Source organism: Telopea speciosissima, chromosome 1 (genome assembly GCF_018873765.1).
Source record: "Telopea speciosissima isolate NSW1024214 ecotype Mountain lineage chromosome 1, Tspe_v1, whole genome shotgun sequence".
Classification (NCBI taxonomy): domain Eukaryota; kingdom Viridiplantae; phylum Streptophyta; class Magnoliopsida; order Proteales; family Proteaceae; genus Telopea; species Telopea speciosissima.
In genome coordinates, this window is record NC_057916.1 from 75,606,081 (window position 1) to 75,612,476 (window position 6,396).

Sequence of the window (6,396 nt, forward strand, 5' to 3'; positions counted from 1 at the left end):
GTAGTATGGGAGGTTTTGGCTGGTTGAATAAGTCTAGACAGATTTTGGGCTTTTGGGTTTTAATGGTGATGAAGGGGGGGGGGATGATTAGGGTTTAGTTGAAGGTTTGGGGGTAGAAGTAAGGATAGAGTGTAGGTAGGGTTGTGAGGGTACTGTGGTTGAAATTTGATGATAAACTAATGGGGAAATTTGGGTTTGATGGAGATAGGATTAATGGAGGTTGATTGGAGAATGATTAGGGTAGACTGTAAGGAATAAGGAGAAGAAGATAGTTGCAGAAAATTAAATAACTCACTGGTTTTGAAGATCAACAGCAGTCGGAGCTTGAGAATTGATTGAAGAGGATCTCCCGATCATAAGCAGATGCAAGGAGTCATTGGAGTCCACCAGCCCTTCACCTTGAGATTCACAAGGCAGCAACACTCACGATTGGAGCAGAGGAGCAGCAGCAAAGGCAACAAGCTTCAACGAAATATTTTTTTAAACTCTGAATATGTGGGGGAGCCTCTCCCGCGATTCTATTCAATAATATGGCCTATGCCAATTCCTAATACAGGTTAAAAACCTGCTTCAGAAATCGTGGAGGATTATAATCTGAAGTTTAAAACAAATTAAAAGACATAAAAGAGAAAGACCTAATTACCCCTATCGACTTAAAACACTTAAAACTCTTAAAATAGCTGAGATTCTTCATCAACCAATAAGATAGAAGATCCTACTAGCCAATAGGAGCTCTTCACTTAAACTAACCCAATTGAACCAATTGGATGCAACCAATTTAAGGCCGGTTCAATAACAAAACAGAAAATAAAACCAAGTATAACTGAAATAAACTAAGTATAGGCTATACTAAGGCTCCTACTATGACCCTAGGTTTAGGGTGGCTTCTTCAATTCGAGGAGGCTTGGATCTACATCAGCTTTGGCTCTTTGTCTCTTGTTGGCATTTGGATTATTAAAAGAGGAAGGAACAAAAGGATGTTTAGAGGATGGGACGGATCCTGTTGGGATGTAACTTATTACTGTCATGAGAACAGCCAGATTTTGTTTCTCCTAGAGGACTTTCGAAGTTTCATGTGATTCCCTTCAATTTCTTCATGTGCTACTAAGCATCTGTTTTAACCTCTGTGGGTGCTCTTGCTTTGATCCAGATGTTAGGTTCCTCCCTTCCCAATTCTTTCAACCTATACTTTGATGGATGGTCTGTTTCAACCTCTATGCATTCGGTAGTGTAGTCTTTGGATTCCAAGTGAAAGCTAAGATGGATTCCTTAGTAGAAGACATGATTTTCTTCACAATTTTGGTGGATTCCTGCCATGTTCTATCAATACTTCTATTGTCTATTAGATCTAGCTTGGTCTTCTGTTTATTTCAACAGATTCCAGATTACTAGTATTATGAAGAACTTTTTTTTGGTGAATAAGTATATATTACCAAATCGCAGGAGGGGGTAGGAGGGAGAAAGAAAGAGGGGGGGGGAAGATACAAAGAGAGGGGAAAGGAGAGAAATAAGGGGGGGGGAAATCAAGTCCTCCTAGACATGGTAGGGGACTGTAAAAGAGAGCTGTCTAAACCCTAGGTAACAACAATGTGCTTGTTCCTTGGGGAATCTAAAAAGAATCTCTGCGGAATAGAGCTGAGCTTGGAGGAAACATGAAAAAAGATGTCTTTCCAAATCAAGTCAATGGATCTAGATTTGGAAGTCCATCTCCGAAGGTTCCTGTCCATCCAGATGTGGTGAACAACAGAACCAAAAACAAGCTTTCCAACTGTGTCGCAAAGAGTGCTGCCTTTGAAAGTCTTGATCAACCATAGGCATTCTCTGTCAAAAGGAAGGTGTCTCCTGCGTCAGGGCCAAATAGAAGAAAGGGCTTTTTTCCAGATGGTTGAAGAACCGGGGCTGGCAAAGAAAAGGTGGGCAGTGTCCTCAATACCATTCCAACAGAAAATGCAAAAGGGAGGGACAGGGATGTTGTGGTGAAGGAGGAAGGTTTGGGTAGGGAGGCAAAGGTTAAGCGATCTCTAGGCTGTAAGGTTGTGGCGAGGGATAAGACCTTTGAACCAGACTAGGTTGTGCCAATGGATGGGGGGGGGGCTAGGGTTACGGACGAAATTCCAAGCCAAACTAAAGCTAAATCAGCCAGAGGGGGAGGGGAGCCAAATAGCCTTATCCGCATTGGTAGGGGGGAGGGGAGGAGTGGGGAGGGTGGACCAAATCTGAAAGAGAATGTTGGGGAAGGGAAGGGGGGGGGGACCAGGAACTAGAGAGATGATGGAGGAGAGGGGGACCGATTTGGGGATGCCTGAGGAGTGGATTGCTTTAGCCCCAAAGACATTGTAGACGATGCCTAAGGGATGCTAGGGGTCGAGCCAAAGAGAGGTTGAAGTACCATTGACAATAGCCACAGATGTGGCTCTAAGAGCTAGTGGCCGAAGGAGAAGGATCTTTCTCCAGACCCAAGACGAGTCAGATCGAATGGGGACAGTCCAGATGGAATCATTTTTAAGGAAATAGGAGTAGACCCAGTTGACCCAGATGGAATCATGCTTGGAGGAGATTTTCCAGATAAGCTTGAGGATTCTAGCAGTATTGGAGTCCTGGATACGACGGATGCCCAAACCCCCTTCCGCCTTAGGGAGGCAGATGGATTTCCAGCTGATTGGGTGTGGGAATTTGGAAGCTTCTTTCCCTTTCCAAAGGTAGGCACAGAAGAGGTTCTCCAAGGCTTTGATGGTGGCTTTGGGGACACCGAAAATACCACACCGTTCTATTCTCATTCCTAAAGGACTTGTTGCTCAAATTCGTTTTGAAACAAAATAACTGAAAAAAGATATGCTAAAAAGACTTCATGACTATTACATAACAAACACAAAGAATCAACAACATGGAAACGTTGGACAAAATTTATTGGAGAAGGTGTTCGTACATGGGAGATTCTCTCATCAACTCCATCAAATAAGAGGTGTAAGGGTTTTTATGTCATTTCAGATTGGCATTTATTCCAATCTGACTACATTTAATGTAGGTCGTGCAATGCATGGTCGCATATGAAAACTTTTGCCTTATTTAAACATTCCAAAGAAATTTTTTAAATTTAAGGTGTAAGTTGAGCTTCTAAATGAAATACCATGGAAAACGAACAAAAAGATTTCTGTGGGGACATTCTCTAGTAGCGTGTCTAAATCCTTGGCATTTGAAACATTGGAGTTGACCACTTTTAATAGGAGCTGCTCCCAATATGCCTTTACCCTTGTTGTTGTTGTGAATTTGATGCTGTGGGGTTAACAAGGGTTCTTTGGAAATTGGGTGCATTTGGGAGGGGCCTTCGGAAGCTGTCTTCCCCAGCCTAGAAGCTCTTCTTTTGAGGAAATGTAACCCTTGAAGGTTCAATTTCAAGAGTTGTCCGAAAGGCTTGAGGGACATCTTGCACCAAGTGAGCCATCTGTAATCGGATGCCAGAATTAAGTCCAGTAAGGAATTTGGAGAGTGCCTGCTCAACGTCCTCACGAGTACGGCTCCTAATTTTCAATTCATTGAACTTGCCCATGTACTTAGTTACAAACAACTTTCCTTGTTTCAAGGTGTTCATGTCATTTAAAAGTTGTAGCCAAAAGGTGATAGGCAAGAACTCCCTTTTGAGCATCTCCTGCATCTTGACCCAGGTGGTCACTGGCTTAAGTCCTAGATTATTCTCTTGGTACTCTAATATTGTCCAAAAGTCTTGGGTAGCTCCGGTAAGCTTGATTTTAGCGAACCTGAAGCGAACTTCCTCGGACATCTCATAGAAAGCTAGTACCGGTCCATTTGCTTAATCCAGTCTAATAGGACTTTTAACATCAATTTGACTGTCATAAGAAGGTGCATCTACCTTGACCATTCTCCTAACATCGAAACCCCTATTATAATGGTCAAAACCATCATCATCCGCATATGTGTGGGAATGTGGGATACCTCGGGCCATGTTGTCCACGTGGCCCATGATCTCTACATCTATCCCGATTTCGTCCATTGCCTAGGAAGTTGTCCCCTTATAATGACCAAGGTTTAAAGTATCGGTATCGGGTATCGTATCGGCCGGGCGATTTTAAGAGACATATCGTATCGTATCAGAGATATGTATCGATCGATGCAGAAAAGCATGAAAATGATCAAAATACACATGAAAATACACTTTTGGACACAAAAAACAATATAAACAAGTAATTTATGTCATATATCATGCATATACACTAAGAATTATGAGTTATGTATAACCAGACAAGTGCGGTACTTTGAAATTGTTATAAAAGATTAAAAGATGAGATTTCTTACATGTAGAGATTCTATTGCCATGAAGAATGTCAGGGTGGATCAAAGTCATGTCTGTAAGGGTCTTCAAGAATAGGAGCGACTAAGATGATATGGTGTACTACTGACTAAACATAAGCACATTACTGAGCCTAGTCGAAATACTAATGGTAGTGACTCTCCCACTCATAGTAGAATCGTATGTACTGCTCTGGAGTGGCTAATGTCATGACAACACTAGGTTGTGGTTGTGCCTCTCCGTTTCCATAACTTCCAGACCCTAGAGAAGCCCCTGTCCATAGCCTGAAGAAGAACCTGATGCATAATGCCCATGGCCTGATGAAGCACCAGCTTGATCAGAACTAATGCTAAGTGACTCCATGCCACTCATAAGCACATCACTATCATAAGGATTGTGGGAATGCTTGCCAGTCTTGCCCTTCTGAGTGTAAGTCTTATTGTGACAACCATGTTTAATATCTTGGGTAGCATCACATGGGAACTGCATCCTAGTATAATGTTGTGAAGCCCCATGGCCACCACCACCAGCACCACTACCACCACCACTGCTACTACCTCCACTACCACCAGCACCACCAGCATCACTACCACCAGCACCACTACTACCACCATGGCCACCACCACCACCATTACCATCATCATCATCATCATCATCATCATCATCATCATCATCAGCAGCAGCAGCAACAGCAACATCACCAACAATACCACTACCACCACCACCATCATCACCATCCCCATCCCCATCACCATCGTCACCTTCATATCATCATCGACATCTTGTTGAGTTTCTTCATACGGTTGACCTGACCTCGTCCTCCTAATTAAACCTTCTTTAGGGCTACTGTCATCCTCTTCAACATTCGGATAAAGATCTTGTGATGGTGCCTGTGTTTCATCATCATCCATCTGTCGAATGATGTTCTGTATGATTGGATCAGGTTTGGTTGTCTGGCGATCCTCACTTAATTGATCCATTACCAATACCTTATCGGTGCCCTCTATTCATGCTCTAACTGGATCTTCATCGTCAAGTAGGTGGTTGATGTCGATTGGGTTGACATCTACTTCATCCCCTTCTCTTTCCAACTCTAAATATTTAAGCTTCAGCTTTATGTTGTAATGGACATACACTAGCTTCTCCAACTTTGAATAACTGCGACGATTGTGGGATGACAGTGAACGGTACCCCGGCATACCCTTCGGCTGTACCACGGGTTGTCCAACACCTTACCCCCTGTTGGTAAGGGGCGTAGTACTGGGTTATGATATAACAGCCTAGCCTAGTGCAATCTTTGCATGATAGCACATGTATGAATAGCTGAATTTAAATAGAACAATACTTCTCCAATAATAATCATCAGTAACAAGTAAATATCAGTACAAATGCAGGATGCCAATGCAACCTAATTCACATGCAGTAAATAAAAGCTAATAAACTATATGAACAGGATAATTTTGATGATGCATGACATGGCAATCAGAACAATAACAAATTAAAATGATAAACACTCCAAAATTAAAGTCAGAATTCCCTTACCTGAAGTTGTAGACTAGACTAAGTCAGTCACCCTTCAAAGATCCCAGCAATACAGACAAGAATAGAGTACACAGCCCAACACAGTCCTAAAACATTAGAAAAGATCAAGTGTTAGGGTCAGAAGGCAGTCTAAGGTCTAGCCAAGGGTCTAGGGGCATTTCTGTCCAAAAATATTGGACCGGATTCAAAGGGCAGAATTGGGGTTTTTTCCTAATGGTCAGATCTTGACATGCATGGGCTTAATTTCGTGGTTTCACCTAATTCTAAGGTGGGCCCATTTAATTGAGGGTCCAATTTCATGATTAATTCCAAAATTGAAAATCAATTTGAGGGGTTTAACAAATTAACTCAAATTGATTATCAAGGGTTTGTTAATTGAGTAAATCAGCAGAGAATTGGGTTTCTAAGCTGAAATTCTCAGGTCATAGTTACATCTGAACCATTCTTTGGTTCAAAACAAGGCTTAAATACTGAAATTAATTTAATAAACCTAAGATTTCTAAGCTTTAATGGCTGATTAGGGTTTAGGAGTTAATTAGGACTGACAT